Raw genomic sequence first — 12,457 nt, forward strand, 5'->3', positions numbered from 1 at the left:
TTTTAGTGTACTGGACTCTCTTCTTTCCTCAGCTCATCAGTTGGCTTGGATAAAGGCTAACCGGAAGTCCTCACTGTAACGTGACCATCTCTTACGCTCCCCAGCTTTGAATGTACTCACAGCCTGCGCTGCTGAAGATTAAGATTTCAACACGAGTTTTACAAGGCACAATTCAAACTGTAGCACCTTGAAATTTCATTTATAATCTAGTTTCTCCCCTCAAAAATAACTATGTGGAAACTCAAATCCAATATATATGCAAGGCTTTCCCACAGGCCCCCTCTTTCCTCTTGCTTCTGGATATAGAAATGGATTTGCCCTGAAGACAAACTTCCCAGTTTTTGGTTCTGCTCACAGATTCCCTGAGCATGGGTGTCTGTGGATGTCAATCAATTTAAGGCTGATTTCTACCTCAGGCACTGGGGCAATGTTACCTTGTAGTCCACTCCTTCCTACTGACTTCTCTCCTCTACGTTCCTATATCCTTTACCTCTACTCCTGTGGTTCCTAAACTTTGTGCTTTGCACACATCTGGGTCAAGTCAACCCAAGAAGATTTAGAAACCTTTGATTGGTTCATAGTTTGCTACAAAATAATGAAGAAAATGAAAAATAATGCCACTTGAAATTTCAGATTCGCACCAACAAGAAAAGCGTTTCAGGGAAGCTTCTGCAGCCTCGCTGTTTATTTAATAGAAGCTTTGAACATCCATTGTTATGTGGTTTAGGACCCAGAAGTTCCAGGAGCTGAGTCTTCCTGATCTTTTCAAGGGTATTTATTCGATGTCTGCAAAGTGGAGTCGAAACTCAAGACTGCAAATTGTTATTCATTCTAGAGCAAGAGGAATTTAGAGTTCATGAAGCATGCAACTCCAGAGAGGAAAGACAGAGGATAAAAGGAAGCAGCCTTAGTGAGGAATGTGAGAGTGCTGGCAGTGACAGTGATCAAATGGACAGCAGAAGGATGGTTGGGAGGACTGAGTTTGAAGCTGATCCAATCCTTGAAAAGCAAATTCTCCAGCCCGGCAATCTTCCCTTACACCGCTGTCTTTGTGAGCTCATCAGGTGCACACAAAAAGAAAAACAGAAAGCAAAACTCCTCTTGTTGACCAACTGGAACTGGGCCAACCTCATAGGCATGGTAGGGTCATTTTCTAAAATATGTAGTTTATTTTTATTTTCATTGGTGTTTTGTCCACATTCATGTCTAGTATCAGAAGCACCTGAACTGGAATTACAGACCATGTGGGTGCTGGGAATTGAACCCCAGCATCTAGAAGAGTAGCCAGTGCTCTGAACTGCTGAGCCACCTCTCCAGCCCCAGGATAATTTCTTACATAGAGAACATAGGACAAGGTGGGACTCAGAGGTAAGCACAAAAGCCCAGAGTCCAAGAGCCTCCAAAACATTCTGAGGGAGAAAGAGCACATTGTCAAAGTTACATCATAAAGCAGTTGTCATGCAAACAAGACAAACAACAGCAACAACAACCATAGGTAAAGGTACCTGCAGTGACTGTCCACACATACCATGAAAGCAGCACAATTAAAGCTCTCCCCTGCAGTCATATCCCCCTCCTGCTCCTGTCTGGATAAACTTCCGTAGGTTTGGTACTTGTCTTTCCAAAGATGCAAAATACAGTTCAACTCGCTCTTGAACAACCTTTTAATTTTTATTTATGTGTATACGTGTTTGCGCTTGTCTGTGGAGCATTTGGGTCCTGGGTGCCTGGAAGGCCTGAAGAAGGAACGCGAAGCCCTGAGACTGAAGGTGCAGACGGTTGTGAGCCACCGTGTGGATACAGAGGGGTGGAACCTGAATCCTCTGAAAGAACAGCTGCTGTCCTTAACCACTGAACCATCTCTCCAGCCCCTCAAGCATTTTTTAATCTATGTTTAAAGAGGCAAGATAACTTTGATATATGGAATATGAATCTTTAATCCTTTTGTACCCCAGTGCTAAGCAGATTCTTAGAACGTAATAGACACAAGCCATATATTCAATAATTATACATCCACAAATATATAAACACAAGTACCTATATACAAGTACATATACATAAGCACAAGTACACATATTTATATAAGGTACTTGCATATAAAATTGTGTAGTTACAAATGTACATATATCTTGACTGTTTCTCCAGCTACTTCAGATTTATTCCGTTCTTTTATTTTAATAATTAATCACATCAACATATTCATAAAACAGTCTTGAAACTTAAAACAATTAAGTATGCAATGTACTCCGTGATTCCTTCAAAACCCACTAAGCCAATTTTCTTTTTGGCACGGGACACCCTATTATAGCCTTTAAGATTAAATTTCCAATTGCTTTGGGTTTTCTGCTCAGCTGCAATTAACTTTGAGGCTCATTCTCACAGGACATGTTTCCCTCCAATCCCTCCGATGCCAACTAAGTACAGAAAGAGGATCATCCGTTTCTGAGGTCACCTAAGGCACTAGTCTTCTTTGTGCGCATTAAATATAGTTATTAGCAGATATCACCTTTCGAAGATGGGGGTGAAAGACAGAAAACACACAAAACTCATTGCCAAATTTGTCTAATGTATTTAGGAGAAAACACCCAACTCACTTCTTGTAAAAGATGATGCCAGCCACCAGTAAAATATATCTGTCAACAACATTGCAGGAAATCAGCTTGTCTTTATCTAAGGAATTTGCACCGTGTGACTGTGATGAAGTCGGCTGTTACTAAAGGTGATTTTCAAAGTCAGAGCTCTAAGCATCCACAAGGTGCCCATACATCCAGAATGAATCCTAGGAGCCAGACTCCAATGAAAACAGAACTGCAATCTGCCAGCCTCTACTCCAACACGGTAACCTGCAATCCTACAGACTTATCCCAGTTACAGGCACTCTAAGGACTGTAAAGCATGCAGGCCTTATGAAGGGGTCCTCAGACGCAAACAACTATTGGAGGGCATCGTCTTTCTCTATGGCTTTCACAGGGCCGTTGGTGGAGGTGTGGCACCTATTCAAAGAACAAGAAAAGGATGGGCTGGGAGTGGGATGGGGTGGGGTGGGGGTGGGGATACATCTTTAATCCCAGTAGTGGGAGGCAGAGGCAGAAGGATCTCAGTGAGTTTCAGGCCAGCCTGCTCTAAGTTCCAGGACAGCCAGGGCTACACAGAGAAACCCTGTCTTGGAGCCCGGACACCACACACACACACACACACACACACACACACAAACACAAAGAGAGAGACAGACTGAGAGAGACAGAGAGACAGAGGGATGGGGTGTGGGGAGAGAGAGAGAGAGAGAGAGAGAGAGAGAGAGAGAGAGAGAGAGAGGAGAGAGAGAGAGAATGAACTGTACCTCGGCTGTTCAAGGTGTCTTTGAGTTTGGGATCTGTCTTAATTTGTTCCTGCTGCTATAACATAATACTATAAACAACAGAAATTTTCTAACCATACTAACATATACATATATATATATATACACACATTTATAATGTATATATATTAAACACAGTGTAAAATGAGGGTGAGGGTCTAAAGGTAGAGTGTATACATGTATATGTGTATACATATATTCCATCAGGACAAGGATAAATTATCTCCAGGGTAAACAACAGGATTGTATAAGAAATAAAGCATATGATCAGAGGGGTACGGCATATGGAGAGCTAGCGCAGACTGATGCCTTGGCTTTGAGATATCTTCTTTTCCTTGTGTCTCCATCCTTGAGTAATGAAGCTATGCCCTTTGTATTACATTAGAACCAAAGCTGAGTCACCTGAGTTCCTTACCTCAGCTCCTCCTCCACCTTTAAACCCTCATCATCCCACAGCACTGAGTTTAGTTAGCATAGTGTCTCAGTGTTTGTTGAATGAAGTCATGAGTGAGAGATTGGATGGTCTCTCATTTCCCCCTCTTCCTTTGCTTGTCCCCTCCGATCACTCTGCTCTGCCTTTCTATTTTATCTTCTGTATTATTTTCTCTTCCCTTCAATCCGTCCTTCAGAAGTCCCCAGGCACAGTGCCAACCATGTTATCATTTGTCAAATTAAAACGCAGAAGACTGTGAGTTCTTACAAAAATTGTGGACAGTGAGCCATGACCCAGCAGCCAAGAGTGCATATAGTTCTTCAGGGGACTTGGGTTTGGTTCCCAGCGACCACATTAGGTGGCTTTACCACTACCTGTGACTCCAGGTCCAGAGGATCCAGGGCCCTCTTCTGGCTGCTGCAGGCACTCCATCTGTGCTTACATATACACGTACACGAATACATTTAAAAGAAAATAAATAAAAACCTGATTTAGCAGAACTTTTCTGGGACATGGCTCTAGCTCACTTTTGCCACTTGGCAAGTTTGCAAGCTTTCTTCTACCTCTCTTGATATGCCCAATATAATTAATATCCTTTCTCATCATGTTTGAAGTTTCGCCACTGTTTATTAACAAAATTAAATATGTGGAAGCATACACAGTTTATGTTGGTCCCTAGCAAATGACAGTTTTCCATTTCCCTATCTGTGTTTTCTTTCCTCCCGCCCTACCTCCCCTCTTTCTTTCCTTTTTTCTTCCTTTCTTTGTAAAGATGTGTTACTAGGTTACTTCAATCCAGCCTAAAACTCACTGTGTAGCCAGGCTGGTCTCAAATTCTCAATACCGTGCCTCTGTTTCCTAAATGCTGTGATTAAAGGCATGCACCACCATGTCCGACTCTGCCTGCTTTTCTAAGAACCTTTACCCCCGCCCACTACCTACCACACCATCTCTTTCTGACACAATTCCACATCTTCAGGAAAGCTCAGTTGCTAAGCTTCCCTTCAAGGCTAAGGGCAGAGTTCCTCCGTCCTCTGTCTCTGCATCCTTCCGGGTGTCTCACAGAGCATGTTAAACGGTCCACTGGACAGTTGGTTGGACAGACCCCGCGCCATCACATATGTTAATACCCTATGTGGCACTGTTGGGATCATGAAGTATCTCGATGGCTGAAGCCACCCTTTCCAGCCATGAAGACCATCTTTATAATGGAAGCAGTGAAGAAGAAAGTTGGCAGCAGCCTAAGAGAAAGGGAAAACTTTGTTCACTCACCATGAACCTGTGTGTGGCCTCATTCGGAAGGAAGTGCTCGCTTCCAAGGAGCTGGGCTCTCACTCTCCTGGAATTCCCCCAAGTCAGGCAAGTCTAGGGAAAAGGTGAAGCCCCACTCCCTCGCCTCACTAGATCTCTGGTCACCTGCCAACTTCTGAAATGGGCCAAAGCTAGTTAGAGCCAACCAGCTCAGATCTGAAGCCTGGGGTTATAGAAAACCAAGGAAAGGAACGCATTTGTCCCTGAAGATTAAAGACGGAAGAGAAGAAGGGGAACAGGATACAGAGCTACAAGAGACAGACTGGAAGGAGAGAAAAGGTGGGAAAATCATATATTCCAAACCGTTAGCTCCAAGGCCAAGCTCCTGCATGGAACAAGAGACATGTTAGATGAAATCCCCGTTCCAAGTTCTGATCTGCACTGTGTGAATTGAAGTTTCCAGAAAGGGGCAGGGGAGACATATGTGTTACAGATTCCACGAAGCTGATTGACTGATTCAGACTTCCATGGTTGTGGATGGAAAGTTGGAATATTGCAAATTATCTTAGGCTCTCTTTTAGCTCCCCTAATAGCCATTCCTTGCCCACCTCTACAGCTGATCTCACCTCCCTGTAACTACCAGGTAAATCCTGGACTACACGAGAAGATCTTTAGCTTTTGCCATCCTAACTAAGGCTGACTAAAAGCCACACCAGGAAGCAGCTGAAACTCTAGCGGAGATGTCTCTGCTTTGCCTGCATCCACTTACTGATGTTTTCACCAAAGTATTTGAAAAGCACCTTGATTCATAACTTTTTCCATTCTGTAACCATAAAAACCTCATGCAACCATCACCACATTGGAACACGATATTTGGGTAGCTTGAGCCTATATTCCTGGACCCTGGTATTTGACTTCAGCCTGAACTCTTTCTCCCTGGGACTGGAAAGCTGGCTTGGTGTCCACCATTACTCCATAAGACTTTCTCATCCTATAGTAAATGAACCACACACTTCCCCTTCAGTTGGCTTTGTGTGATCTGAGGAAGGACACTAGTCCATAGTCTCCAAGCCCTGACTAGCACACAGGTCACCTGCACAAGTGGACCCAGGCAGCCTCATGACCCACCCAATTATGAACTTCCAAGTGGATGTAAGTACCACCGTGGAAAGACCCACAGAACAGCTAGCCTGTGGTGCCTCCTCTTGGGGACCTTCCCTGGAAAGGAAAGCAAAACACCCCAGTGAAGGATGAAAATCTTTTTTTATTGTGAATCTTTACATGTAATGGCTCCTAAGGCTTTTCCCTATAACTTTGTCCTGAACTGACTTAAAAGAGACCTCTAGGAGACAGAGTAGCAGAGAGATGGCTGTGGTGGCCTTGAGCTTGCTATGCTGAGACCCTCAGGATTTGTGCCGTAACTGAGGCCACACACCTACCGTTAGGAGTCAGGGCTTGCTTGTAAAAGCTCTGAGCTTTGAAAGCATCTTGTTCCAGTTCTTTGTTTTACCTTTGAACTTCAGAAGGGAAAGGAATGTCTTTGTGGATTTCCTACAAGACTTATAACAACATCACATTCCTCGGCCATCATCTCACTTTCTTGACTTGGGGATACGGGAACTTCACCTAAAGAAACACAATCAACTGCCCTGGACTAAAAACTGCCCTCAAGGAGTGCCAACTCCCTTAGAATTTCACTTCCGGAGTTTCCCCGCTTTGTGGGCCAGGGCGTGCCTGAAATGGAAGCAGGCATCGGAAGTTCTCAGGGCCCTTTATCAGTGTGAGCATCCCTCGAATACATGATCCCTGTTTCCTCCCATGACAGGAAGTCTGTGTGCTTAACAAATGCTGACCATTTAGTTGACTGCTAAGAGGTTCTAAGAGGTCTGTCAAACACAGATAGCCTTTCATGTAGCCAGGTACTTGTTGATCCCATCTGACTTCAAAGGCTGGAGGAGCTGGGGCTGGTGGGGGTGGGCGAGGGTCGGGGCTTGGAAAGTCTCATTTGGTGAGTGAGGGAATCCTCAACTCCCATATTATCTCTCCCTGATCCACACCAGAACCTCAATACAAACACTGCTCACTCCTTTGTGCTGTGTGTGTGTGTATGTGTGTATGTGTGTGTGTTCTGTGTGTGTCTGTGTGTGTTCTGTGTGTGTGTGTGTTCTGTGTGTGTGTTCTGTGTGTGTGTGTGTGTGTGTGTGTGTGTGTGTGTGTGTGTGTGTGTGTTGGGAGAGGGTGAAGTAGATTGCTGTTACAGCAGTGCTGGGCACAGAGCTGGGGCAGACAGAGCAGGCCAGCAATGTACTGCTTAGCTATACCCCCAGACCTTTTTCTATTCACGGAAAACGTTTACCTGGAAAGTTGAGACTTCCCTCGTCATGGAGAGAATAACTAAACTCAGTGTAAATAAGAATTTATGTATCTCCTACATGAAAAGCACTTGCAAGGTCTTGGGGATAATAGGCTCTCCTGTATGCCTTGAGTTTATAACATAAAAGTCCAAGACTTAGTGGTGCTGCTTCCCAGCTGTGTGACTTAAGGCAGGTTAGTGAACATCTCTGGATTTGTCGCCCCACAACCAAAATAAAGATAAGTCCCACTCCCAAGATGCCTGTGAGAATTTAGACAACACCTGAATTTTGCACAGACTTTAACACATGCTCAAGACCCGATGAGAGACACTATCATGACTGTTCTCCCTCTTATGGGTTTATTATTGTTAATATAATGACTTTTGCAAAAGGTTCACTGAGAAGTTTGCAATGGTTAACACCCTGGGTTAAATTACTTTTGCAAAACAGCTGATCTGTTATCTGACTGGGCTCTAAAGGACAAAAGAATTTTGAGATTGGAAAATTCTGTTGAAGGCTCGTGGGCACTGGGCATGAGGCAGGTTTTGAGGGTAGAGACTGAGTAGATGCTCCCAGAATGTACTGGATAGAGTCCGTGAGGAGGGCTGTTAACTGCACCCCCCTATATGAACAAGTACTGCCATGAGCAGGCAAGAGGCCAGTTGAGTCCCAGAGGTGGGCAGAGGAGTGAAAAGAACAGCCTGGTGTCCTTTCTGCGACAGTCTCCTGCCCTTCCCCTTACTTAGAGGGAACTTCGTAGAAGCGCCATTTGAGGTCAAAACACAGAAGCTTTTAAGACGCTGCCTTTCTGCAAATCCTTGAACAAATATTAACTCACTCATCATCTCCTCACCTCTGAGAGTTGAGGAAGCAGGACCCGAGTAGAGGTGGGAATGTCATAATCCCATCTGTAAATTACAGTGCCAGCAGCGTTCATTAACAGACCTGAAGGCTGAGACTTCAGGAAGCTAAGTGCTCTCTCATCTCTGCCACAGGATTCGTTCCAAAGGTATTTGCACAGGATGGGGAACCGTTGATGCTGTAAGCCAGTTGGCCATTTCATGGCTCAAAAGATAATGGCAAGGAGAAAGCAGAGGGAGGAGGCAGGAGAGGAGGAGGCAGGAGAGGAGGAGTGAGGAGGAAGGAGGCAGGAGAGGAGGAGGGAGGAGGCAGGAGAGGAGGAGGGAGGAGGCAGGAGAGGAGGAGGGAGGAGGGAGGAGGAAGGAGGCAGGAGAGGAGGAGGGAGGAGGGAGAAGAGGAGGAGGGAGGAGGGAGGAGAGGAGGAGAGAGAAGAGAGAGGAAAAAGAGGAAGGGGGAGAGGTAGGAGGAGCATGAGGAGAATCCCCCTTTTTGGATTAATTATGAACTATTACTTAAACATTTTTAAGTGGGGGAAATGCTGGTTGAAAGATGCTTACTGACCACAAACATTAGAAAGCAGAGTTCCAACAATTTCCACTGTGTCTGGTTGAATTAAAGCATACACAGAAAGTTGTGCGACTGAAAGTCCACCCAAACAATGAGGGCGGTGATTGGTGACCAGGACAGGACGCAAAAATGGAAACAGGAGGTTGAGTAAGCCCTGCACAGGACTGCCTGCCTGAGACCACGTTTACAGCTTGTTACAAAGCAGATCTCTGCAGGCATGGGAAAGAGAAGTCAAATGTTTGAGAAACTCTTTGGTTCCTTAGCTAGGAAGCCCTAGGTAGCTCCTCTGCCCCACTATGTGCCCCTTACCCTCTTTCCATGAAGCACATGGGCCATACTAACCTCCTGCCCTTTAGATTTTGCTTCACGATTTTCCTACTCTCCTAGACCAGTTAGAAATAAGTAAGACCCCCCAAATTCCTCCCTTGTTTCTGTCCATTCTATCCCCCTTTCCTCAAACCCCTTTTCTTTCTAGAATAATTACTGTGATAACTAGAGGAAAATAGCCTCACAGACATGAGGGATGTGTATTTAAAATAAAGCCTAAAGCCATTTGGCCCCTCCCTGATTGTGTGAAGGGGTCTTTTACTAATCAGAAGGTTGGTGATAAACTTCTGTCTGCTGGAGTCCAAAAAGTCACCTTTCACCCTGCCCCAGTCTAGAAAATTATCTCTCTCTCTCTCTCTCTCTCTCTCTCTCTCTCTCTCTCTCTCTCTCTCTCTCTCATATACACATACATATATATATATGTATATATAGTATTTATATATATAATATAACACACACATATAATGTCTCTTTCTCTCTGTGTGTTTTCTCTCTCATTCCTGCTTTGTTTGTACTTTGCAGAGAGTGAGAAAATCACTTGTTAAAGAACCTACTCCACACTAAGCAACATCACATCAATTCGACCCGAGTGAGGACAGTGAATGCCAGGCCCCATTAGTCTGTCCTTCAGAGTCACCACCGGAAGGCACTACAGAGGCCCCAGCAAAATGTTAAGGTTGCCATCACTGAGTTTCATTCTTCTTAAATGAAAACCTCCCACCCTGGACACTCAGGAGAACTTATAATTTACCTTTTTTATTTCCAGAAAATCTGAGCGCTCAGCATTCTTGCTGCTATGGAGGTATCAGGTGGGATTTCACTTTCCTGAATTAGAAAGCACAGGAAAAACAAGCTAAATATCCAAGACTGTGTGGTTCCTTGAGACTTAAAGGTCATGGATCATTCTAGCAAAATAAATTCCAAATTGTTCTAATTCATATAGTTCAAGTTCGCATCAATCTGTTGTTAAACAATTTCTTTGATGCTGAGAGGGGAGGTTGATTTAAAAATAAATAAATAAATAAGTTACTGAATCATCAGACATATTAGCACACACCTTTAATCCTAGCATCTGGGAGACAGAGGCAGGTAGATCTCTGTGAGTTCAAGGCCAGCCTTGTCTACTTAGTGAATTCCAGGTCTATGTAGAAAGACTGCCTCAAAATAAACAAACGAACAAAGAAACAAATAAATAAATGTATGTAAGTTACTGAGGACTTTTCTCTTGAAGCTTAAAGGTGGACTAGAGAGATGGCTCTGCAGTTAAGAACACTGGTAGCTCTTCTAGGGGACCTGAGTTCCATTCCTAGCACCTACATGGTGGCTCACGACCATCTATAACTCCAGCGCCAAGAGATCTGATGCCCTCTTCTGGCCTCTGTGGGCACAGCAATATGTTGGCAAAACTCTCATATACACACAATAAAAATAAGAGATAAATTAAAAATCTCAAAACTTGTTCAAGAAAAAGAAGGTATGTTTAGCCTAAACTAAGAGCCGTTGGCTACCAAATGCCGGGGCAGGCTCACGCCTGAGGCAAATTAGGTCTCACTCTGGCCGGGATGACTGTTCCCACAGTGTTCCAGCTGCGCCTCTCTACCACACCTCTGTCCACCCACCCCTGCGTCTTCAGGGTGGCGAAGATTCGAGGATGGGAAGATGCTGATCTCATGGGTCCACCAAGCATGTTACTCATGAATGCCCCCTCAGTTCCCACACACGCTCAGACTTTCTGTGAAATGATGCATTATGTGTATTTTTTTAGCCAACACCCAAAATGCTGCAAGGGTCAAAGGGCCCACAAAATGCTCTCAGAAGACCAAGATGTCAGACCAAAAGAGAAAACAGCTACTCTTCCAAGTGGACAGCACTCAAACCATTTTATATGTGGAGTCCTTCCTTGGTGTTGCCTCTTTAGCACCAACTCAGACAGGGGACCCATCCTTGGTTAAGAACAGAGCTCACAAATACAACCCTTTGATACCCTTGTTGATACAATGTCTGCCCAGATCTCTATCAGAACCTGACCCCGGAGCTGCCAAACCCATTCTAAAACTTGCATTCATTTCACTTCTGGGCAGATAAGTTTGCATTGGAAGATCATTTGGCCCCTCCAAAAATAACAATTTTATAGTGCTTTCCTAGAAGTCTAGACTAGCAAATTAACTAGTTCTCCAAGAAAAAAAGGAAAGATTTTTATATTTATGCCTTAAAAGATAGTTATCTATATTAAATATACAGTCTTTGGAACCAAGAGAACAGTTTCCTCTTTTCTGTAAAGTTAGGCGTCATTATTATTTTAAAAGATAATCATGTTCACCCACTGCCAGATATCTGACTGTTCCCTCTGTATTTTTAAAAGCATTTTCTTCCAAAAGGAAAGCTATGGGGTCTGGGGACAGACAGAGTATTCCATGTCTTCTCTCCCACCCCTTTTCTGGCTGAGAGAAAATTGTGTGCCTGGGAACTTACACTTTGTTTTCTATAATTCCATCAAGTTTGAAACAAACAAACAAAAAGGTGTATTTCTGGGGAACAGACCGTAACATGAAAGGGAAAATGGCTGCGGGGTGGGTGTTTGAAAGTCCAATAGGCCAGCATTTGGCTCGAAGGGAGCTGAGGGAGGGAGGGCTCTACTCTGTGGGTTTTCTCTTTCAAGCGTCGCTTCTGCTTGCTGGTATCAGGAAACACAGGAGACATTTGTCACCAGCAGCTCTTCAGAGATTCCAAAGTCCCTTCCTCCCAGATCCAGGAGGGGACTTTGGACATATAAGAATCCCATTTTTTTTTTTTTTTTGCAGATTTGCAGAATTTTTTGTGCATTGTTTATCAGTCAGTGGAGAGGCTGTGAAGGCAGACTTTGGGAAACGGTTCCAACAGTTCATAAATCAGACCTAAATGAATAGGGTGGGCTCCTCTTTCTGACAGCCCCTGAACCTCTCCCTTATGGTCTCTTTACTAGGGCAGAATGTTATGTGACTAAGAACTGGGGGTCTAATGGAGTCAGGGTTCTTTGGGTCACTCAATATAATTTGTTTTTTCTGGCCACATCATGAAAGAGAATTGCATTCTGTTACATTTATATGATACCATCTCTTTTGATATTGTCAAGGGTTTTATGCCAGGCTGCATAGCATTGCTGATAACAAAATTCTTTGGGGGAAAAAAAAGAAATCTCTCTCTTCTTTTTTTTTTAAGCCATTTTTCACACATCAAATGACAGCAGCTGAAATCAGCTGGCGTTTGTTCTTGACTGGTCAGAGAGCAAAATGTGCTTTTCATATGCAATTTCTAGGAAGCCCTGGA

The sequence above is a fragment of the Rattus norvegicus genome, chromosome 9 (assembly GCF_036323735.1).
Source record: "Rattus norvegicus strain BN/NHsdMcwi chromosome 9, GRCr8, whole genome shotgun sequence".
Lineage (NCBI taxonomy): Eukaryota > Metazoa > Chordata > Mammalia > Rodentia > Muridae > Rattus > Rattus norvegicus.